This window comes from Macaca nemestrina, chromosome X (genome assembly GCF_043159975.1).
Source record: "Macaca nemestrina isolate mMacNem1 chromosome X, mMacNem.hap1, whole genome shotgun sequence".
Classification (NCBI taxonomy): Eukaryota; Metazoa; Chordata; class Mammalia; order Primates; family Cercopithecidae; genus Macaca; species Macaca nemestrina.
In genome coordinates this window covers 125,621,469-125,647,816 of record NC_092145.1, presented here as the reverse complement: position 1 = coordinate 125,647,816, position 26,348 = coordinate 125,621,469, and the positions used below count along the sequence as shown (strand labels likewise).

The 26,348-nt window shown below is 36.1% G+C and overlaps 1 long non-coding RNA gene across 1 annotated transcript in view; it reads left to right on the top strand.

Annotated features, from left to right (window-relative positions):
• Window positions 1-7,784, top strand: part of LOC105490342 (uncharacterized) — a 178,427-nt gene extending 170,643 nt beyond the window's left edge. The window contains exon 4 of the long non-coding RNA XR_011618171.1: window positions 1,591-7,784. This is a non-coding gene — a long non-coding RNA (uncharacterized lncRNA). The remainder of the gene's footprint in view (window positions 1-1,590) is intronic.
• Window positions 7,785-26,348: the final 18,564 nt, after the last annotated feature.

Below are 26,348 nucleotides of genomic sequence, written 5' to 3'. Positions count from 1 at the left end.
CGTGAATGTGAAGAGTGCACAAATATATGTGTATATGTACATAGACACACACGTACATATGTAAGATCAGTATCCACAGATCTCTCACATTTGTTATGGACTGTCTTTTCAAGGATGTCTGTATGGCAAACAGCCTCGGAAGATAGAACTAGTGTCTCTCTTTGGGATAGGAGGCAGAGGGCAGATTTGTTTGCTGTCCAGGATAACAATATTTTATCCTAAGAGCAAATATTGGGCAGGTTCTCCAGAAGTCCCCTTCAAAAGATGGTAGTTTCCTTAAGCCAGGATTCCTCATGGACACAGGTGTTACTTTTTGCTGCCTCTGTGAATATGTGTGTGGGGAGGGTGTACCAATTAATTTTTCCATCTGAGGTGATGAAGGGTAAATCCAGAAATACTAGCAGTATCATGAACAACTACTGATTTGAATTTACCTCTGCGCATCCAGAGGGCAGAGCTAGAGGCAATCATTGAGGAGAAGTTACAAAGGAAAAGGAGGCAGAATTTGCATCAATAAAAGGAGAAATTTCCAAATACTTAAAGAAACGACCTCACACGTGATAAAATGGCTATTATAAAAAAGATGAAGCATAACAAGTGTTGATGAGGATGTGTAGAAAAGTGAATCCTTATGTACTGTTGCTGGGAATGTAAACTGATACATCCACTATGGAAAACACTATGTTGGATCTCCAAAAAGTTGAAACTAGAACTACCATAAGTTGTGCAATTCCACTTCTGGTTGTATGTCTCAAAGAAATGAAATGAGTATGTGGAAGAGATATCTGCACTCCCATGTTCACTGCAGCAATATTCAGAATAGACAGGATATGGGATCAATTGAAGTGTCCATAAATGGATAAATGGATATAGAAAATATGATATATATACACATACATACATACACAATGGAATAGTATTTAGCCTTATAAAAGAAGGAAATCTTGTCATTTGAGACAACCTGGATGAACCTCGAAGACATGTTTATTAAGTGAAAAAAGCCAGACACAGAAAGACAAATACTGTATTTTTGTATTTTCTCCATATAGCAGTAGATATTAGTAAAATTCAGATTGTAAAATGGAGGAAGGAATAAAAATGTAAATGATTATCTGTGAAAACAGCACATCTTAAAATATATTTTGTTAGATGTCAGTGCTTTACAGACAAAATTGCAACTAAATATATGTCAGAGGAGCCTGAAAAGACAAATATCAAGCAAATCTCAAGCATGTTTCAAAACAGTTTTGCCACAATCATAGCAGTCTAATGTGCATCATATTAAAAATACCTTAATTCATCTCCCTTCTACAACTTTCCCTCCTTCCCTTTTCACATGTAAAAGGCAGCCATAATTTTTGCATGTTTCTTATAGTAATTTTACTGGAGTTTTCTAACCTTTGCCATTGGCATATTTCTCTTCCTTTGGGGCCTGGTTCTATTTTATAGGAACACCATGCTATCGAAATCTCCAGACAGGGAATGTGGGAGTTGACCTCTCCTCCTCATGCATTGCTAATAGAACTTCCATCCCTTTTGTTAACACTTTGAAAATGCCAAACAGTAAGTTACAACTCCTCCCTCCTGCAGGGCCTTTGTGAAGAAGTCTCACAGATGGTATGAAGAACTCTTGGACAGTGCATGCAGGGCTACGGATTGCAGGAATGTCTTGGAGGCTTTGTGCACTCAGGATGAGGCATGAACCATCAATGAAGAAAGGGATAAAGAAAACAATAATGGAACCCAAACTTGTAGCCTGTATCCTAGAATGCTCATGAGCGAAGCTGTCAAAGAACCATAACCCTGTATTTATGGAGCATGATGTTTAATTGGAACTGAATAAATCATATATTAAATAGATGTATTGAAGAAAAAATAGGACCATAGATACACATGCACACATACATACACGCCACATGCATTACACATAATTTAATTTAATACATGCATGCATTGTTTGTTTTTAGAATTGCTTTTCAAAACACAACATATTCTAGAGAAAGGGTCAGCAAATTTTTTCTAAAAAGGAACAGATAGTATGTGTTTTCTGTTTTCTAGGCCACATCCAATCTCTTTGTCAACTACTCATTTCTATTGTTATAGTACAAAAACAGTCCTAAACAATATGTAAATGAATGTGTGTAGCTGTGTTCCAATAGCACTGCATTTATCAGTGCTGACATTTGAATGTCACATAATTTTAATGTCATATTCTTCCTTTTATTTTGTTCAACCATTTAAAAATGTAAAAGGTTTTCCTTGCTTGCAAGCTATACAAAAACAAGTGGTGAGCTGTATTTGGCTCATGGGTGACCTCTGCTTTAAAGGGTCAATATCTATGGGATAAAAGGTTATGATGTCTAAAATTAGAAAGTATGTTAGATTTGAGAATATCTCTTAATACTTAGCATAATTGAGTCACTTTTATGGACATGACTATTTGAAAGTGCTAAGATAATCACAAGTTAGTTCTGTACTCTCTGTGTTTCCTCTGCAGTTGTTACATAGGAAATTTCCTATCCTCTGAAAGTTATCAGCAAGTTTGACTGTGTTTTTTTGTAAATTATCTTGTACTGGAGAGCCACCATCTCCATTTGAAATTTAATAATGTGTAATGAAAGCAATAACTAAAAATGGGTATCAAATCTAAATTACCAAATGAAGCTAAAAACAAAGAAACTGATATACTGTTCTTACTGTATACATGTCATCACACTCAATCTTTCATTTTTTTATTTAAAATTTTATTTTAGGTTCAGGAGTACATGTGCAGGTTTTTTATACAGGCAAATCTGTGTCACGGGGACTTGTACAGATTATTTCATGACCCAGGTACTAAACCTAGTACCCAACAGTGATTTTTTTTTCTGCTCCTTTCCCTCCTCCCACCCTCTGTCTTCAAATAGGCCCCAGTGTTTGTTCCCCTCTTTGTGTCCATGTGTTGTCATCATTTAGCTCCTACTTATAAGTGAGAACATGTGGATTTGTTTATCTGTTCCTGCATTCGTTTGTTAAGGATAATGGCCTCGAGCTCCATCCATGTTCCTGCAAAGAACACCATCTCATTGCTTTTTATGGTTGCATAGTATTCCACGGTGTATATGTACCACATTTTCTTTATATAATCTGCCATTAATGAGCGCCGAGGTTAATTCCATGTCTTTGCTGTTGAGAATAGTGCAGCAATGAACATATCTATATATGTGTCTTACGGTAGAAAGGTTTATATACCTTTTGGTATATATCCAGTAATGGGATTGCTAGGTCAAATGTTAGTTCTGTTTTTAACTCTTTAAGGAATCACCACACTGCTTTCTACAATGATTGAACTAATCTACACTCCCACCAACAGTGTAAAAGCCTTCCCTTTTTTCTGCAACCTCACCAGCATCTATTATTTTTTGACTTTTTAATAATAGCCATTCTCACTGGTATGAAATGATATCTCATTGTGTTTTTCATTTGCATTTCTCTAATGATTAGTGATGTTGAACATTTTTATATGCTTGTTGGCCACATGTATGCCTTCTTTTGGAAAATGTTTATGCCCTCTGCCCACTTTTTAATGGAGTTGTTTGTTTTTTTCTTGTAAATGTGTTTGTTCCTTATAGATGCTGGATATTAGACTTTGTCAGATGCATAGTTTGCAAATATTTTCTCCCATTCTGTAGGTTGTCTGTTCACTCTGTTGATAATTTCCTGTGCAGAAACTCAAGTTTAAATATATCATATTTGTCAATTTTTGCTTTTGTTTCAATTGCATGTTTGTCATGAAATCTTTGCTGGTTCCTATGTCCAGAATGGTATTACATAGGTTATCTTCCAGGGTTTTTATAGCTTTTGATTTTATATTTAAGTCTTTATCTTGAGTCAGTTTTTGCACATGACATTTCATTTAATTATAGAGCTTCAGCCAAAGTTTTCTTCACCACAATTATTTCATTGCTGATGAAGTCTGATTTCATTGTTTTAATGTCCAAACAAACACTGGTAGAATCTTAAGGTACATATATACATATATATATATCACATATAATTGATACATTATGTTAATCTAGCCTCCCTAAATGCAAGAAAGATAAGGGCTTGAAATAAATCAATGGCTGAAAGAGAAAACAAGAAAATGTAAAATAAACTTATAAGTTGTCATACTATATTTATACAAAGTGTTTATGTTCATTCTTCCTATGTTTCTTTCTTCCTTTTTCCCCCGTTTCTTTCTTTCATTTTCCACCATTGTGTTTGTATTAGTTATCCACTGCTTCATAATAAATTACCACGAGCTTAATGGCTTAAAACAATCTACATGTATTACCTCACAGTTTTTGTGGGTCAAGAGTTCAGGTGCAGCTGAACTGGGTTTTCTGCTCAGGGTCTTACAAAACTGTAATCAAGGCATTAGCTAAGCTGCCTATAGTCTCCTCTAGAGCTAGGTGTAATCTTCCAAACTCATGTGGTTGTTGGTTTCTTTCTTTGTGGTGCCTTGTGATTGTAGGACTGAGGTTCTTGCTTTCCTGCAGGCTGTTGGACTGGGAGTAGGTGGTCACTCTCAGCTCTTGGAGGTCCCCACAGTTCTTGCTAAATAGTCCTATCACGACATAGCAACTTACTTCGTCAAGGCCAGCAGGAGGTTCTCTCTTGCTCGGATCTGTTAAGAGAAAGTCTTATAAATTGTGACATAATCAGGGGAGTGAGTACTCCATTACTTTTGCCATACTTTATGGCTAGAAGGAAGTCACAGGTTCCAGCTGACCTCAAGAGGAGGGGATTATACAAAGGTATGACTCATTGGGGGTCGCCTTAAGATATGTCCACTACAATACTACTAATATGGATCCAGAATAAATTGACTCAAGTATTAGCCATGTAAGAATAATATTGGGGTATGTTCTTGGGGGGTATTTATCATACTGTTCTAAAATTCAATCTGTAAATATTTCTCAAGAGACATCCAATTAGAATGCAAAATCATTGATCAGGGTTTCTCAGGCTGGAAACTGTTGATATTTTGGCTGAATATTCTTTGTTGTAGGAGTTGGCCTGTGAATTGTAGGGTGTTTTGTAGTGGCACTGGTATAGCCATTGGATGCTAGTAGCACCCCCTCCTCAAGTTGTGACAATAAAAAATGTCTGCAGACATTGTTATACATTCCCCTGGGGTGGAGATTAAATCACCATCAGTTAAGAACCACCACCATAGATAATTTCAGTCTTTAAAATTTAATACTAACCTGAGGCAGTCTTACCATTATTAAACCCTAACGTATTCACCTTACAGTGATCCTTTGAGTGTTTTCATGGAATAAGAAAGAAATAAATGATTTGGGAATATATTTTGAAGATTTATGGAAGTGTGGAGGAAAGTGGAATCTAGGGAGGACCTATTTCTGGTCCGGATAACTTTATAAAAGGTGGAACCTTTGTATTAGTCTGTTCTCACACTGCCATAAAGAACTACCTGAGAATGGGTAAGTTATGAAGAAGAGAAGTTTAATTGAGTCGCAGTTCTGCAGGACGTACAGGAAACATGGTTGGGGAGGCCTCAGGAAACTTACAATCATGGCAGAAGGTGAGGGGGAAGCAAGGCATGTCTCCCTATGACTGGAGAAGGAGAAGGAGAGTGACGGAGGAAGGGCTACATGCTTTAAAACAACCAGATCTCGTGAGAACTCTATCACAAGACAACACTAGGGGGATGTTGCTAAACCATTAGAAACCACCCCCATGATCCAATCACCTCCCATCAGTTCACTCCCCCAACATTGGTGATTATGATTCAACATGAGATTTGGGTGAGGACACAAAGCTAAACCATATCAATCATTAACAGAAAAATAGAGCACAGAAAGAGGTGCATGTGTTAGGGATGTATAGTGAGAAAGAAAAATAGCATGCTGAGTTTGAGTTTTTTAATGGAACATCCAAGTGGATGTACGAAACAAATAATTGAATATATAACTCTAAAGTTCTGGGTTGAGATTAGAATCAAGGGCCATTGGCAATTAGATGGTAGTTAAAAGGAAGAAAGAGATGAATAAAATTACTCAGGCATAGCACATAGATAAAACAGAGCAATGATTTGGGTAGAGGCCTTGGAATATGAAAGATAGAGATAGAAAAACAAGTTAATTATAAACTTCAAAAAGGAACAGACTGAGTTAGGATTAGAAATAGGGAAAAAGAGGATGATAACATGACATTGAAGGTAATTGACAGTTTAACCAAAGAAATGTGATGATGGGTGTCAAATAAAGCATCAAAGTCCAGGAAGATATCTATTGAATTTGATAATATTTAATCAGTTTTTTAGATTTTTCAGTGGAATTCTGGAGGTTTATCCTTCAAAGCCTGTTCTAGTCTCCTTATTCAGTGATAACTTACTTCAGTCAGGCCAGCTCATACTGATTTTTTCTTACATAGATGTCCTAAGGACCTCACCATGCAATAATATTATACAATTTTGCATTTTATCATGGTATTTTCAAATATTTTGGCTTTAGGTACAAAGATATCTCCAAAGGGATGCATAACTCTCTTTGCTCAACCCTTGTTCTGTTTTTTACAGAGACCTCATGAAGGGGATCTTGCTTAAAGCTTACTTAAAACCTTAGTTGTGAAGGGTTGAGAATGAACCAAAGTCTAAGACTGTTGACTTCTAAAGAACACTATTGATTTCCAATTCAGTGTTCTTTATTCTTGGCTATATGTCTATCTACATATCTTGGTTAAGTATTTAGATTTTAATAGTCTATATAAGAGCTACCATGTGTTGTATTGGGGTATTTATAAGGAAACAGTGTGTGTTTCTAGAAACTTACTCTTTTGCAACTGAGTTTTTAAAAATCCAGTAATTTAATTGGATAAATTATTCATGCTCATTACAGCGATACTATCAGGAATTCTAAGATGAACTCTGTAGTCTTTCCTTCCCTTAGACTCTAATTCCACCCCTGTAATGTAACTGTTGTTTGGAATTTAATGTGATTTCTTTCATCCCTTTTTCTTTTTTACGCACCTGTATAAAATCAAATATATCCTTATATGGTTGGGGATTAAAAACTGTTTTATTAAATTAGAATGGCATGTGAAGAAATGGGAACCCTTGCACACCATTGGTGGGAGTGCAAATTAGTACAGTCATTATGGAAAACTGTACGGAGGTTCCTCAAAAGACTAAAAATAGAATTACCATATGATCCAGCAATCCCACTTTCAGGTATTGACCCAAAAGATTTGAAATTGATATGTCAAATAGATGTCTGCATTTCCATGCTTATGGTGGCATTATTCACAATAGCCAACTTGTAGAATCAACTTAGTTTCCATCAACTAATGAATGGATAAATAATATGTGGTAAATATACATAATGGAATACTATTCAACTTTAAAATAGAAGCAAATCCTGTCATTTGTAGCAACATGCATGAACCTGGAGAACATTATGCTAAGTGAAATAAACCAGGCACTGAAAAACAAATACCATGTGTTCTTACTATGTGGACTCTGAAACAATCTCAAAGAAGCAGAGAATTGAATGATGGAAGCAGGGAGGAATGGGGATATGACAGGCAAAGGATAGAAAACCTCAATGAGAATGGAAGAATAAATTTATTTTCTTTGAGATATTTTGCACAGCATGGTTAATATACTAATAATGTGTTGTATATTTCAGAATCACAATTTCAAAATTTCTCACCACAAAAAAGATAAGTATTTGAAGCTAGATATGATACTTAGTTTAGTTATTCCACAATGTATTCATAAATCACAGCATAATTTTGTATCTCATAAATATATACAACTATAATTTGTCAATTTATAATTAAAATATAAAATAAATTTAAACATTTAAAAATTTGGAATGACAAAACATAAAAAAATGTGTAATTTGATATTTTAAAAATTTAATTCCATGTTAAGGACATCCCTTCTCAAGTCAGTACACCTGGATATACCACATTCAATATAAGTGTGGCATTTCAGAGTAGTAAATTTATTAATTATTAACTTAGTTGCTTATTCATTTAGTCACGTATTCATTAATTTAGTTACTCATTCACTGATGCATATGCAAGTTGTTTTCAAGTTATTATAAATAATGCTTTAATAATGAACATTTATATTTTATATGGGCACATTCAAGTAAAAGTGTTTTCTATATTTAAAATGCCATTAAATTGTTGGAGTCTTCTCCCACTTTCCCTGACATAGCTTTTCTTTTTCTCTTCTTTCACTTTCTGGAAACTACTTTTTAATTGGCTTCCAGGTAGCTTTTACAGTCCCTTAGTTCAGTCAACCACCAATCACATCAGACTTTAAGGGCTGAGTTTTGGAATAAGATTTTTTCTTTTTTTTTTTTGAATTATTTGTTGCTAAGTATTCTCCCTCATTTACCTTCCTTACCTTCCTCTCTGTGTCACAGGATTTTTTTTTCCTTGCCATGTCCTTATGGTGCCATGAGCTTGGGATCCAAGCAACAAAGACTTTTCATCTATTGAAGTTAAAAAATGGTATGTGATTGGTAACTCTAGTGTTAATGTCAAAGCTGAGCATAGATGGCTCTAACAGAAAAACTCATTTAGGTGTAATAAAATCCACTCTTTTTACTTGATTGTAGTTACTAACTGTTTTTCCAGTGATTATAGATTGGTTTGGAAAATACAAATACTTGGCTAATGGTTTTATTCTGCTACAATTTTCCTCATCCTCTTTTTATCTTCTTGAAAATGCTTCCTTCTTATTCTCCATCAGGTTTTAGGATGCTGATGAGCCTAGATAAGATGGTGAGAGATTAGAATACTAGAAAAATAAGGGCCCAGGAAATTGAGAACATTACTTAAAGAATTCCTACTCAGCAGAAATGCTCCCTGTGCCTCTGAATCCACTCTCACTATATTGAAATTCTTGATGTAATCAAATATTCAAAACTAGAAAATCTATAAGAATTTTCAGCATAACAAATACCATTGATTTCCATCTATTTTATTTCATGCCACATCATTGCTAAGAATAACTTGTTCCTCATGTATTTAAAATACCAGATTTTCTATAGAACATAGGAAGAATTTAATTACATGATATTTTTCTCTTTAATAATTGTGCAATGTACAAAGATCAAGAGGATGAGAATTGGGCTTTTGTCAGGGTCTGCTACTTACTAGCCATGTGATCTCGGTCAAACCATTTAACTTCTTTGGGCCTTGGTTTCTTAATATAAGGGGAAGGAAAATAGATTCTCCAAAGAATTTCTAATTCCAAAATTGTATGATCCTTAAATTCCATTGAGGATAGAATCTCATTAAACTTAGACCAGTGGTGGGCCTTGAAATGAAAATGTCTTGGTATGATTGCCATTGTAATGTGTAAATGTTCTGAAATTAAATCAATAAAGTGTAATCCTTACTGCTTTTTTTTATGCATGGTTTTATTGGATGATGTTAAACAGCTGCTGCATTCTATTATGGCTGTAGTCCTTCAGTTCTGGTTGAAATAACTCCTATGTATATACTGAGAAACAAGGCTAATGCATGATTCAGCACCTTCATAAATCAAAGATTCTATTACAGGCGGAAAATAGCCCAACAAAAGCTATTCTATTACATTTCAATACCATAGAAAAGAAGAGAATATATCTAGTGGCAAACATAAGTCCTCTCTTTTTATTTTGCAATGCAATAAAAAGGCTATGTAGGTTTTAGTAGTTTCTTCCATCCAGTGGTTACTACATTAACACTTATATTGAATGATATTATTTAAAAGTCCATTTTTTTTCAGAATGTCAATTATCTTTCATGCTTTGGTAAAGAGATGTACTCTACAGCTTACAGAGGATTTTTTTTTTCAATCTCGTTCAATTGGAGTTGTATTTCCTGATGGCTAACCAGGAACAGCTTCACAAAACCTACATTAGGAGAACAATATACATATATAGATTTTGAACAATATGCACACACATATATGTTTGTATTTGTATATAAGTATATATTGAATATACAAATATATACATTTGTATTATATATAAAATGAATTAATTTGATAAAACAACTAAATATAAATCTAGGTGCAAAATCTTCTTAAAGATATTATTGTTGTACAGTCCATCCCTACTCCTCCAGGTATAACCCTAAAGTTCCAGGCCTATATTTTATTGATAAAGAGGAATTAGACATTTGTTCTGAATAGTTCCTCTACCATTTCAAGAAGACAAGCTCAGAATAGTCATTATAGCTGCCATTTAGAAATCAATAACAATTACAGTTCTCATATAGAGTAGGTTGAGTAATTCACTTCACCCCAGTCTCTCTTGGGCTGGAACTTCAAACTTGCAAAATTTATTTGGCATAGGCAACCAATTAACTTTAGAAGAGGCATGATATTAATCAATTATTTAATGCATTAAGCCCCTTAATTACATATTAGAATACTACATACTAGATAGCAGCAACTATGGAAAATATGTGATAATAATCTTACTCTATAAAATTTCAAAATTTATATGATAAAACAGAAATGACAATCTCGTGGAAACTTCAAACTTACAAAATTTATTTGGCATAGGCAACCAATTAATTTTAGAAGAGGTATGATACTAATAAATTATTTAATACATTAAGCCCCTTAATTACATATTAGAATACTACATACTAGATAACAGCAACCATGGAAAACATGTGATAACAATCCTACTCCATAAAATTTCAAAATGTATAGGATAAAACAGAAACGACAATCTTGTGGAAATTTTTAGGGAGTGGGAAGTTTTGAGAATGAGGGAGTGGATGATGGAGAAGGAAAGATGGGGGTAAAATAGGTATTTTCAAAACCATAACCCCCAGCAGGCCATAAATCTGGTTACTTTGATTTTCTCATTATAATTATTCAGTTTGAATGAAGCCACCTTTCTTCCACCATTTTAGATAATAACTTAAGTGAGGAAGCAGTATTTCCTTAAGAACTTGGTGGATTATATCTACTCCCTAAAGATATAAACTTTTGCCCTACCATAGTTTTTTTTTTCTCATTTGCAGTTAGCATTCGTGAATACAGAAACTATTTCTTATTTTCCCTGAACAGCAGGAAATACATGATCAACTTCTGTTCTTATTCTAAGATGGTTAAATAATACACTAATGTTATCTTAGAAAGCAGAATTTAAATAAGTGCCCTGTAGTCCCAGCTACTCAGGAGGCTGAGGCAGGAGAATGTTGTGAACCCAGAAGGCAGAGCTTGCAGTGAGCCGAGATTGCACCACTGCACTCCAGCCTGGGTGAAAGAGCAAGACTCCGTCTCAAAAAAAAAAAAAAAAAAAAAAAAATTCCAAAAAACCCCAAAAAAACGAAACAAAAAAAATTCTTGTGTAGTAATTGGTTAAAATAATGCATTTGGCTAACAGAACCTATACTGTTAGGAGTTACATAAATTAACTTGACACATTAAAGTAATCCCTAAGTATCTAATTCTAATAATATTTCATGATATAGATACAGAATATTTTAATAATTTAAAACTAGAATTGTTACTACTATATTATTTTTATAGTGAGATAAATCTGTTATTTCTGAGATCCAAAGAAATAACACATTAATACACTCTCGGTGAAGTAAAATCAATCCTACAGGTCATTGCTTGACTTTGTGGGTTAAAACTGCTTTCAACATCTTATTATTAGCACTGTTGCACTGGAGGCTTCTAACTCCATTATCATGGAGGTAGAATTTCACTTCTTATAATGGCATGCTACCTTTAAAAATGCGAAGTTTTAAGTACACGATGCTTTGAGTATACTTGATTTTTCTAAATTAAAAGAGATTGGATTTATTGTCAATAACTTGTCACACAGGCAAACTTTCAAATTAACAAGTATTGAAAATGCTAGAAGAATAGATAAGTAAATGAATTACTGGCACATTTAAGAAATGCTTTCGAAATAGGTGGTTGTGTGTTATGGTTTGAATGTCCTCTCAATAACTCATGCTGAAATTTGATTGCCGTTGTATCAGTGTTGAGATGTGGTACCTTTAAGAGGTGATAAGGCCACGAGGGCTCTGCCCTAATGAATGGATTAAAGCCATTATCAAGAGAGTGGGTTAGTTATCACAGGAGCAGGCTCCTGATGAAAAAGTTTGGCTCCCTTTCTCCCTCTGTCTTACATGCTGTCTTGCACTTCTGCTCTCCACCAAGGGATGTTGAACACAAAGGCCGTCACTGATGTGGGCCCCTTGACCTTGGATTTCCCAGCCACCAGAACTGTAAGAAATGCATTTCTTTTTAAAATAAATCACCCAGTCTGCGGTATTATGTTAGAACAACACAAAATGGACTGTGATACTGTGTTTATTGCTGGCACATTTTACCTTCTTTATCACCTTCTTAATTTAGATCTCTCTCAAGCTGAAGAAGATGAGATGAGAGAATCAACTTCTGTCATTTTATTTTACTGCCAAATCCACACTGTGATTTTTTTCCACATGCTGTTTCCAAATGTCATAAGATTATAAGCTGTTTGTTTTTACTCAAGTTTAAGTGGTTTTGCATATGAGAAATGAATAGGATTATGTGTGTGCATACCTGGTGCATATCTAAGGGAAACAACAGTAAAAATATCCTGGCAATCAACAGGTTTAAAATCTAATAAAAATAGACCCCGCATTGCCAAGACAATCTTAAGCCAAAAGAACAAAACACTGTAGTACAGTCCTTTGCTGCAGACTTGAGCAAACATATTTAGTTACCTCTATTTCTTCATTCTTTTTTATTTTCATATGAGAAAAAATGAGTTTGTCTTTGATTTGCTTTTTATTTATGTGTGCATCAAACCAAAAAACTACATGATAGAGTTTATACATTCTGGAACTGACAAAATAGTGTTATCAGCTCTAAACAATGCTTATATATTGTCATAACTATGTATCAACAGAGTAATAAAGTTTATATATTATTCTTGAAGTAGAATCTCTAACAGTTGTGTTTGATTTTTACCCAAAATAATGCCATCACTCCTTATCATTCTTTAACTAAATATGTTCCTCTGAATAGAAGAGCTGAATAAATTATTTTGTTTAAAGAGGGCATTTCATTTTAATTAAGGAAACAAATTACTGATCCTTCTCAGAAATTTCTGGCTGAACCTTAGGGAGTAGTTTATGCAAAAGTTACAAAGAAAAAAATAGAAGGATATGTTTGGCTTATGTTTAACCTTCTTATTTCAATTTATGTTTTCCAATTTAGGAAATTTGTATTTAAATTGCTTCTGCCCTGCACAAAGTTGAAAAAAGTAGTTGAAATTATCTAATAGGTTTGTGTTTAGACAATCTTAAAAAAAGTAAGATGTTGGCCAGGCACAGTGGCTCACGCCTGTAATCCCAACACTCTGGGAGGCCAAGGCGGGTGAATCACCTGAGGTCGGAAGTTTGAGATCAGCCTGACCAATATGGGAAAACCCCATCTCTACTAAAAATAAAAAAAAATTAGTCAGGCGTGGTGGCACATGCCTGTAATCCCAGCTATTCAGGAGGCTGAGGCAGGAAAATCGCTTGAACCCAGGAGGCGGAGGTTGCAGTGAGCCAAGATGGCACCATTGCACTCCAGCCTAGAGCAACAAGAGCAAAACTCCATCTCAAAAAAAAAGTAAGATGTTAATATGCTAATGTTTCCTCTCAGGAAAAGATAATAGCTGATACCAAGTTGTGATCCCCTATGGACAGTTAAGAAACTGAGATAAGGGAGGAAGAAGCAGCTAGCAGGAACACTGAGAAAAGATTGCATTAGAAGTCTTAGTATCCACTGGTCATGAAGAAAATTCTATGGTGCCTAAACTTTATAATGAATGTCAATTAGGAATTTCAAAATCAGCTATTTCCAGTGCACTTTCTGTATCTGCATTTATCAGTGACTTTTAAAAAAAAATTTTTATATTTTATTATACTTGGAACCAAAAAAGACCCCGCATTGCCAAGACAATCTTAAGCCAAAAGAACAAAGCTGGAGGCATCACACTAGCTGACTTCAAACTATACTACAAGGCTATAGTAACCAAAACAGCATGGTACAGGTACCAAAACAGAGATTTAGACCAATGGAACAGAACAGAGCCCTCAGAAATAATACCACACATCTACAACCATCTGATCTTTGACAAACCTGACAAAAACAAGAAATGGGGAAAGGATTCCCTATTTAATAAATGGTGCTGGGAAAACTGGCTAGCCATATGTAGAAAGCTGAAAATGGATCCCTTCCTTACACCTTATTCAATAATTAATTCAAGATGGATTAGAGACTTAAATGTTAGACCTAAAACCATAAAAAACCCTAGAAGAAAACCTAGGCAATACCATTCAGGACATAGGCATGGGCAAGGACTTCATGTCTAAAACACCAAAAGCAATGGCAACAAAAGCCAAAATTGACAAATGGGATCTAATTAAACTAAAGAGCCTGTGCACGGCAAAAGAAACTATCATCAGAATGAACAGACAACCTAAGGAATGGGAGAAAATTTTTGCAATCTACTCATCTGACAAAGGGCTAATATCCAGAACCTACAAAGAACTCAAACACATTTACAAGAAAAAAACAAACAACCTCATCAAAAAGTGGGTGAAGGATATGAACAGACACTTCTCAAAAGAAGACATTTATGTAGCCAACAGACACATGAAAAAATGCTCATCATCACTGGCCATCAGAGAAATGCAAATCAAAACCACAATGAGATACCATCTCACACCAGTTAGAATGGTGATCATTACAAAGTCAGGAAACAACAGGTGCTGGAGAGGTTGTGGAGAAATAGGAACACTTACACTGTTGGTGGGACTGTAAACTGGTTCAAACATTATGGAAGACAGTGTGGCAATTCCTTAAGGATCTAGAACTATAAATGCCATTTGACCCAGCTATCCCATTACTGGGTATATACCCAAAGGACTATAAATCATGCTGCTATAAGGGCACTTGCACACATATGTTTATTGTGGCACTATTCACAATAGCAAAGACTTGGAACCAACACAAAAGTCCATCAATGACAGACTGGATTAAGAAAATGTTGCACATATACACCATGGAATACTATGCAGCCATAACAAAAGATGAGTTCATGTCCTTTGTAGGGACATGGATGCAGCTGGAAACCATCATTCTCAGCAAACTATCACAAGGACAAAAAACCAAACACCACATGTTCTCACTCATAGATGGGAATTGAACAATGAGAACACTTGGACACAGGAAGGGGAACGTCACACACTGGGGCCTGTCATGGGGCGGGGGGAGTGGGGAGGGATAGCATTAGGAGATATACCTAAAGTAAATGATGAGTTAATGGGTGCAGCACACCAACATGTCACATGTATACATATGTAACAAATCTGCATGGTGTGCACATGTACCCTAGAACTTAAAGTACAATCATTAAAAAAAAAAAAAAAACTGATGAAGAGCTCCAAAAAAAAAAAAAAAATGTTCCCCGTTTCTCCAGCTTCCTATTTCTTCTTTTCAGTCTGTAAACACACTCACATAGGCACAGAAATATACAGTCTTTGGCCCTCAAATACTTCATATATACTTACACCACTTACACCAATGAATTTTCACTTTTCTTTGTTCTAAGAACATATTTGTAATTATATTACACTACGTTAGATATATAATACCTTGCACACATGTATATTCCAATAGCTCATTATGACTTACTACAAAAGCACTTTACTCCAACCCCCGAGTTTCATTCCTCTGAAGTAATCACTTTCAACTCTGTCAAAAATAAAATCAGATCGAATTTTAAAACATTTAAAAGTTTATTGTGCATACAAAAGGAGAGTTTGCAAACCAGGACTCCTCAAACCAAGAGCATTAAGAAGCCCACTTCACAGCACAGTTTATAAAACATAAAGGATGAAGTATTTTGGCCTTTTTCATGATTGGCTGTTATATGTTAACATTCTTTTTAGGGCAAACAAAGCTGATTAAGCTGGTTTCTCTAGAGCTGATTGGCTTCATTTCACTGAATCATGCTGATGAGGATGTAAAGCTGTTTTGGGTTTCATTTAAGATTAAGGATAGTGTTTCAGGAAGTTCAGGATGATTTAAATTTTGGTTAAGTAACTATGGGCAGTTGGCCTTAAAGTATATTTAAACTGTTGGTTTAAAGCTTTCAGCTTTAGCTCTGTTCTATGCCCTGGGAGGATGACTTCTATGAACTGGATCACCAGGTTTTCCTTGAACTTTGGCTTTTAATTTCACTTTGGCAATGACAGGTATTGGCAGGAAATCAAAGGGCAGAAGCAGAGAGAGGTCAGGTATCTATTCCTGCTCCCTGATGATCCTTCCCTATCAGATTACAGTTTAATGGTCATCGTGTTCCTCTACCTATGGCCCCATCTCTTGTTCGTTCAGTGATTCTTTCCCGCAGTTCAAGGTCTTTCTAGTTCCAATAACACGGCTCCACCCTTTGCTTCCTTTTAAGGGATGGGAAAAACTTCCCACTATTGTGAGTTCCTGGGTTCATCTCCATTTTTAATGCATTCCTTAGTCCTGCCCTCAACTCTAAAAATAGCCTCCTCATTAAATTCTCTTCAACTACTTTGAATAAGATGTTTTCTGCAGAGACCATGATTAAGGACTGTTTCACTCTCATTGCTTACTCACACACTTACCCTCTTTCTCCCATCCTCTCAGTATAGTTATGTATCAGTTAGACTATCACCAGAAAAAAAAGAAACCAGGAAAAAATACTTGAAACATTTAAACAGATGGAGTTTAAGAGAATTTGCTCCTCATTTGATGGTAACAGGTGGGGCAACACAGATTAATATCAGCAGAAAGCAGTTACCACCCCTAGGCTAGAGGTACTAGGGTGGTTTTACAGGCCTCCATAGCCCAAGGTCACTTGGTCAATGTTGGAACCATGGAACAACTGTCTGGAAGGGCTACTGGAGCAAAAATGATGCAAACCTTGCTAGAAAAGCCAGCTGAAGCATAGAGGAAGAAGAAGAAACCTGGATTCCCTCTACTTCCTGCCCTCCGTTCTCCCTTAGGTGCCTCCCTCTGGCTGAAACTACATGGAAGCCAGAGGAGAAGAAAACTTGGAAATATATGTGCAGGAGGCATCGCTCTGAGATACAGAAAAAAATGTCTCAGGGAAATTCTGTGGTATTTGAATTCTTTTATGTAGGCAACCATTCAATCCAGGCATACATGCCAAATCTCAAGTAAGTGTACCCATGTTGATAAATGTTACCTGATTTAACCCTATGTTCTATTCTCCCTGGTCCAGCAAACTTCAAATCCATTCCCACAATATGTTCTGATTTCTTACCTGAACAATTAGTAAGAACTTGCAACTACATTGGATGAAAGTGCTAGCTCCTTCCCAGGTCTTGAAATTCTCCCCTGAATAATACTAGGACCTGACTCTTAAGGGCCATGTGGAGGCAATGTGAATGGTGGAGTTTGGTCTTGAGGAGCTGCCTTTCTTTTGCAAGACAACTGTCTCTGTGAGGTCATTAAAGGTTCTTTTTAATTTTTTTCAAAAGCAGCTTTATTTTTAATAGCCCAAACCTGAAGACAACGCAAAAGTCCATCAAAACTTATGGATAAACAATTGTAGTACCTCCACACAGTGAAATATAACTCAGCAATAAAAAGAAATAATCTACTGATATTCTTAACATCGATTAAACTCTAAAAAAGGATGCTTACTGAAAGATGGCAGATGAAAAAATAAGTGCTCACTGTATGATTACATTTGTATAAAATTCTAGAAAATGCAAACTAATGTGTGGTGATAAACAAATCAGTCGTTGTATGCAGATGAGAGGTCAAGGAAGGACAAAACAAAGAGATTATTAAAGGCATAAGAAAACTTTTGGGGATGATACGGTCATTACCTTAATTATGACAATGGTATCATAGGTATATATATATATATGTATAGATAGATAGATAGATAGATATGTGTGTGTGTCAAAATTTGTCAAATTTTACAATTTAAATGTGTGCAGTTTCTTGTATTCCAATTATACACCAATAAAGCTGTTATGGTTACCCATAAAAATCTGAATCTTCCATTTCTCTTGGAAAATCAACCAACCCTATATTAACTCAACTATCTCCCATTTCCTGTATAATGGGAGGGTCGTCTCTGCCTCAGTTTAGAAACTGGAGAGCAATGAAAGCCACATCTACCTGAACTCCAGATGGGTCACACAAGACCCAGCCCTGGACTGCAAAATGTCTGAAACTGTATCAATATGAAGGCTCTTACTTATTAGTTTTATTTATTTTTTAAAAGATTTAAAAAAATTTTTTTAAAAGTATATTTATTTTATAAGTTGAAATTTTTTAAATTTTAGATTTTTAAAACAGTTTGAATTTTTTTAATTAAACAAAAAACTATTTTGTTTTTAGAGACGTGGGTCTCATTAGGAGGCCCAGGCTGGCCTGGAACTCCTGGGCTCCCACCTCAGCCTCCCCAGTAGCTGAGACTATAGGCATGTGCCACCGCACCCAGCTTAGTTTTATTTCTGGAAATATGTTTTATCTAAATAAGATATAATCAAACGTATTTCAGGATTTCTAACTGAAACAATATTTACCAGAGTCATCCTTACTAAGCATTAAGGCTTAACATTTTAAAAGGTAGAAAAACAGAATTTATATCTTTAACCTTTATAAGTTTGAATGTCAGGAAAGATGACAACATTCGACATAGCACAACAAGAAATGTATCAACTATGTTTATCCCCTAGTCCCTACAGGTCTTATCTGCCTACCAGATTTTGGACTTCAGAAACCATGACTTCTGGGTAGGTCTTAGGAGACAGCTACACCTTAATAGTGTTGGAGGATGTTAACCATCCCCTGGGGAAAAGGGACTAAACTCATGTTGTCCCCAGATGTGCTGTAGGTGTCATAAAAGCTACCTCTTTATTGGGGTGAACTTAGGGCTCCTAGGAGGTAGCCATGTAACAAGATTAGCTCCACAAAGCTCTATAGATTTTCCTAAAAGGACTTGGGCAGCATTGCCAACTAGGTCAAATTAGACTGTGAGCTGTTCTCTCTAAAGCACATAAAGTTGGAGCCGCCATAAAAGATGTTCCTCCCTTCATGCTGGCAAAGCCCAATTCTTTTCTCAATCAGTCCCACACAGTGAACACAGAAGAGGAAAGGCTTAATCAATAAGGTAAAAGTCATTGTACGAGTCATTGCACAAATCAGATTAGTTAGGTTAGGAAGTTCCAAGGCGTGGTGATTTGGAGGCTGGAGAAATCTATCTCAGCTATCACATAGAGAGTCAATCTTGTCCGTGAAGAAGGGAAATCTTTGGAAACTTGCAGCAGATCTCCGTTCATGCATTTTTAGCAGGAGCTTGGTCATATCCACACTGAAACCATCAGGGCAGGGGGAATGAGGACCTCCTAGTGTCTTCAGACCACTCGTAATTCCCTCAAGGAATAAAGGAGAGCAGAGAGGTCTTTGCTCTGAGCATACTGGGGTGATTGTCACACACTACCTGACTGCTAGTAGAAGTAGAATGGTTTCTGCAGCAGACACTGGCAGTGACATAACTCAGGTAAGGGGCCTGGGCAGGTTAGAAAATGCAACATAGCTCCTGAACACTTCCCACATGCCTGACACTTATAGGCGATTCCCCCATTGTAGATACCCAGCTGTACAAAGTTCAACTTCTGGTGTTTAGCTCCCTCACAAAGGCTATTCTCAAAGCTTTTCTCTTTTTTGACTCAGGCTATGTTGAACGAGGAGACAATACATTCCCTGCGGTCTTAAGGCCTCTTGCCAGCATGAAGTCTCTTGTGTGCTAAATGAGTTTAATAATAATAAATAAATTAAAAAAAAAAAAAAAGAAAAAAAGGAAAAAAAATAAAACAATCACCATTACAAAAAAAAAAAAAGATACAGCTGGCGGAGCGCGGTGGCTCAAGCCTATAATCCCAGCACTTTGGGAGGGGGAGATGGGCGGATCACGAGGTCAGGAGATCGAGACCATCCTGGCTAACACGGTGAAACCCCGTCTCTACTAAAAAATACAAAAAACTAGCCGGCCGAGGTGGCGGACGCCTGTAGTCCCAGCTACTCGGGAGGCTGAGGCAGGAGAATGGCGGAAACCCAGGAGGCGGAACTTGCAGTGAGCTGAGATCCGGCCACCGCACTCCAGCCTGGGCCACAGAGCGAGACTCCGTCTCAAAAAAAAAAAAAAAAGATACAGCTAAATGATCACCAAAACTGCTATGTTCGTGAGGCCTTTCCCCAGTGTGAACTTTTATGTGCCACAAAAAGTGGGAGCATCTGCTGTAAGCGTTCTCACATTTGCTGAACAGATAGTGTCTTGCACCAGTGTGAACCTTCTGGTTTGAGGCTGGAGTTGCCATCAAATAATTTCTATGCTTGTAAGTGTGATTAACATACATTTTTACTTTCTTGTGCTTTTCTGTCATAGTTATTGCTAAACTCATAAAATAATTGAGGAATTATCTATCTTCTTTTCTGTATATTAGAACAGTTTTTGTTCAATTTAAATTAGCTTCTTTTAAAAAACGTTTAGTTGGTTTGATATCTTTGTGGTTGAAGAAATTTCACTACTCTTTCTTTTATTTTATGGTTTTCTTCTTGATGGTCCACTTGGCTGGTTTATATTTCCTTAGGATTTTTTCATGTTATACAGATTTTCATATTAATTCCTAGAACGTTGTTCATTGTATGCTATTTTTACCTTTATTTAATCTTAAGTAATAGATTACTAAACAATTATTTGCCCACTTTTATTACTGATGCTGTTTATTAAGGGCTTTCTTCTCTTTAAAAATAAAATTACAGGCCGGGCTTGGTGACTTACGACTGTAATCCCAGCACTTTGGGAGGCCGAGGCAGGTGGATCACGAGGTCAAGAGATCGAGACCATCCTGGCTAACACAGTAAAACCCCGTCTCTACTAAAAATACAAAAAGAAATTAGCTGGGCGTGGTGGTGGGTGCCTGTATTCCCAGCTACTTGGGAGGCTAAGGCAGGAGAATGGCGCGAACCCGGGAGGCGGAGGTTGCAGTGAGCCAAGATCGCGCCATTGCACTCCAGCCTGGGTGACAGAGCAAGACTCTGTCTCAAATAAATAAATAATAAATAAATAAATAAAATGAATTACACTTGACAAGGTTTTGTCTGTTTTCTTATTCTTGTCAAAAACAGTTTATGTATCTGTTATTCAAATCTATAGCTCTTTTGTTTCATTATTTTACTTTAATAAATATTTTCTTCTATTTAGAGTGTTTTGTAATTTCCATTTTGAGTTTCACTTTTACCTACAAATTACTCAAAATTGTGCGTTTGTTTTTTGAGACATTTGGGCTAGTGTGCTATGTACATTACCTTTTTGTCACTGATTTTCAAAAATATTATTTTACCGTATTTTTTGTCACTTTTGTATTGTAGTTTTGGGGAAATCTGGAACTTTAATTGTGCTTCTACTTGTGTTTGTGTACATTTCTTCAAGTGCTTGAAAATAAATTTTATTCCGTTCAGAGTGCAAATACAGTAGATATATTAACTTAAGACTGTTACTGGGTTATTTCCCTCCTTTACCCAATTCCTTGAACCGCTGGTATCTGACAGACATGTGTTACCTCTCTCAGCTCTCAGTTACTCTTTATAGCTTTACCGAATTTGACTGATTAACCTTAGAATGGAAGGTTTTACTTAGAGCTGATTCATCCCACACAGAGTGCAGGCAGGTTCCATTTATATTCCTGACTCTAACGACCCTCTGGCGAGAGCTTTCTGCACCAAATTCTGCACAATCTTAGCACAAGTATAGTCAGTACTTTGTTCAATCTTACGGAGAGTGTTAAAGAAGCTAATTGATACTCCCTCATCTCTCTACTGCTCCATGATATTTCCCAACTTAACTCAGATATCCTGCCACTGTTATCAGTGGTGGATTTTCCTTGAAAATGCCCCAAACCTCAACTGCTTAGCCTCGCAGAGATTTTACTAATCTAACGCATTTTCCAGACTTGGACCTTGACCATCTATCCACATCTTCCTCCCCTCTGCCTTGTCCATGTTCACTTTCTGAAAAATAACTCACCTTTCAATTACTGTTTTGCTTAAAAACAAGGGAGATATTTTCTCCATGGCTGTGTATGGATATATAATTTCCAGCTACTTAGATGGGGTTTCCTATTCCAAGTAGGGTCTCCCTCAGCTGGGAATGGGGATAGGAGAGGTTATATCAAATACATCTCTCATGCCTCTTCAGAACCTCTTGGCTTTGTATGTCTCAAGCTTTTGGGCACTTGATCTTGTCCAGATGCTGCTGAGTCTACCACCTCAGCATTGACTCTAACCAGTTCACATATGCACAAACTAACAACTTTTCTTATGTAACACTTCTCTAGGGACATTCCTCTTCGGCACTAATACATAAGATGTTGCAAGACATGCTTAGTTCCAATGTGAATACAATCCAGCAGAGTAATGGAGCAAACCTTGGAGCAGTAAGAACTGGGAGCCTGGAGCCAGCAGTAAAGCCTCCCACCCTCCTTCCAGATGGATTGTCTTGAGACGCAGTTGGTCATATGCCACCTTGGAAGTTGGTCCCATGAGATGGCTCAGTCAGTAATGCATGATACCAAGCACTTGTCCAGTTAGAAATGCAGAATTGAATTGATTTTCTCTTCCTTTTCTCCTCATTATGTCCCCTTCCTTCACTTCTGTTCCCTGGGGTGCAATCTCTAATAATATAATAGCACCTAAGTTGGTGTAACAGGTGTTTCTGGAGAACCAACACCAAGCTAGGGGAGAAGAAATGCATTGCAGAGCTCCATTTTCCTTTCTGTTGGTAGCTTCTAGGGTGATGGTATGTTTTACACAAAATTGATGGGTGAGCTAATATTCTATGGAAACATCCAGCCCTGAACTGCACATGTCCACAAGGAGAGTCTAGATTAAAAAATTGCTAGACTTGATCTCGCATAGCGTCTTGCACAATGTATTCACATCTTGAGTTATGCTAAAAGGGTGAGAAAGACATTCTCAACTCTTGCATATGAGTGTTCTGCAATGCAAACTCAGGTTCTTAGGATGTGAGTGACCTCAAAGAGCTTTTCCATCTCACTGGGATGCATCTATTCTGAGCAGGGAAAGTTATTGAATGATTCGGTTCGGTCCCACTCAAGTCCATATGCAAGAAGCTCTTCCTTTTATACTCAATTCTCTAGGTGACTGGGGTCCCACCCTACATGTAAGGGCTTATAAGTGTCTTTAGATGAAAAAGGAGGCCTGTCCTGAGAGGCTACACTGAATGTGAATTGAGCAAATCTAGAGGTAGCCCGACTAACATCACACCTGCTGGACATTTTCATGTTGATTCACAGAAAATAGAAACTGTCTGCTATTAAAGTGAGATTTTTAAAAACCTTCCTCAGGTACCAACAGTAAGACAAATGAATCACCCCTTAGGTTAATGGTCTCTACTAGTCTCTGTTATCCTCTATTGTTCATTCCAAGTTGGATCCTGTCATTCTATATTCTAATGCCTCACAAACCTTTCTCACTCTTCATACTTTCTCTATCATTCCTCTCCCCTAAATCAAGGAATTTCTTTTTACTTTGGGGAGGTGAGAAGGGAGGAGAGAAGCTTTTCAGATTTTTCTGCTGATCATAACTTCTTCTAAATATATTGATTCTGAATCCAAATTATCCCTATTCCTCTAAACCTAAATGTTTGAAATTCAAAAACCAACATTTGATTATTTTTATGTCCACCTCTCTCCATTTCTGCTGAGTCAAACGTAATGGCTGTCTGATTAAGTAAGAGTTAAAGGGTAGAAAGAAATATCTATAGCAGGGGAACTTTGTTAAATTCTTCATGAATATTGTCCTGCCATGTTCCTGATGCTAATTGTTCTTTCTTTTCTTTTCTTTTCTTTTCTTTTCTTTTCTTTTCTTTTCTTTTCTTTTCTTTTCTTTTCTTTTCTTTCTTTCTTTCTTTCTTTCTTTCTTTCTTTCTTTCTTTCTTTCTTTCTTTTTTCTTTCTTTCTTTCTTAATAATCATCTCTTTCCTTCACTCTTTCTTTCTTCCACAACCCACAAAATCAGGCAATTTAAAGAATAACAATAAAAAAACTTTATGCCCTTTATCAAAATGAAGGAGATTCACCACACTGATCACTGAGCAGAAGAAATTGTAAAATTGAACTTTTAATATTTTAAAGCCATTTGGAATGCAGTTTGCATGAACGATTCAGATCTGTGGAGAGATGATGACCCTGGAGAATTTGCACTGACAACCATGGGAAGAAGACATGAGAGAGTAGCTTTTAATTGCATGTTTAATTGACCTTGCAAGAAAATCAGTCTCATATTTGGTGAAGAGTACAATTACATGAAGATTCAAAAATATTATCATCCAAATAAGTTACTCAGACTATTTTATATTATTATTAGAATCACATAATATCTATACTCTGCATTATTTTGACAGTGCTAAGATAACCACCATCATGCTTTATAGCTGAAGGGATGGAAAGTAGTTAGGAGATAAAAGAAAACATATCTTCTGTCAGTATTTTAGTAATTTGTAATCAATAACTATATCAAAGACTCTGACAAGTTTTCAGATATAATATTGAAACTGTCATATTTATAGTTAGTATAGATGTGCAATTGTTAAATATTTGTATAATTTTAAGGTGGCCTATTCCTTTTCCAGTCAATTGGACATTAATGTAATTTACAACCATGCAAAATCAGTTATTTTGTATGTTTTCATTTTGGATAAAGCTAAATAAATCATTATTTTAAAGAATAAGCACATGTAAGTTTTTCCAACGGCACTTGTCCCAAGAACCTTTTTCAGACAGGTTTTAGGGGACAAAGTTAACAGATATTTAGAAAAAGGCCTTGGCTCCTATAGAAATAAAACTTAGCCAAAGTCCTGTGTATAAGAGGAAACAGAAAGATAATTTTAGAAGTTACAAGATACGAAATGATCACTGTTTTATGTGAGAGAAAGCAAAAGTATTTTCTCAGACCCAGGACATAGACCAGACAGTCACTTGTCATGATAAGCAGTAATTTTGGGTGAAAGCAGCAAGATCTAAGGGCACATGGGAACTGTGACCTATTAGAACTTTAGCTTGGTTACTTATGAGTACACTTCCATATAGAATTATGCGAGTTGCAGTTATGATTCTCATAATATAAGCTACGAAATGTTTGGCAATTCCTAAAGCTACAGCCCATCTGCCCTAGTCATACACCGCATTAAAAGAAGTAGCATCCTTGCTGGGCACAGTGGTTCAAGCTTGTAATTCCAACTACTTGGGAGGCTGAGGTGGGAGGATAGCATGAGGCCAGCAGTTTGAGGCTGCAATGAACTATTATCTCGCCACTGACCCCAGCCCGGGTGACAGAGCAAGACCTCTTCAAAACAAAACAAAACAAAACAAAACAAAACAAAACAAAAACAAAAACAAACAAACAAAAAACCCAAGGCACTGATCAGAAACCACTTCTCTGAATTCATCCTACACGTGGCCCATTGATGTAGGGGAGAGTAAAGAAATAAACACCTCTCTTCCCAATTCATAGAAGGAAGAGAGGAAGCAGTTGTGTAGGACACAGTAGCACCATACCGAAGAGCTTGCCAGCCAATTTCCTAGGAACTTCATCCATTCATTCACTTAGCGTAAAAAAGGAGGAAGACATTGAACATCAAGCAGGATTTTACTGGCCTAGAAACTATGAGAATAAATAGTTACTGCCCTCAAACTATGCTACTAATGAGCTATAAAATGTGAGGCTTTTTTTTGCATGTGTATACATGTTTGTGAACAAATCTTCAGGATGGCTTTTATATGCTAAAAACAATATGTAATAGATTAACTTAGTTTTTTAAAACCAAGGTTTAATTAATTACAGTCAGAAATTGAAACACCTGATTTTTCCACAGGCTTTAGGTTCCATTCGACAGTTTTATTATTTTATTATTTGGAAGCTGGAAAACTTAACAACCAATTTTAAAAGGCATTTAGAAAAGATTTGGTCCCATTTTAAAATACCTTGGAACAATTTTAAACTGTATATATAAATGTAATATTAAACTTCCGTCTTACATATACCATTTATCTGAAGTAAAATCAAAGCCTTCTCAAATATTAAATATTCATATTAATTCAACATATGTGTACATATGTGCTTATGTATATATATGCATATGTGCTCATGCATGTATATATGTGTACATATTAATACACATATTTGTTATCTACATCTCCAGAGTGAGAGTGTGTATATAGTGAAGCTAAGGACCGGATATGGTGGTGAAGTA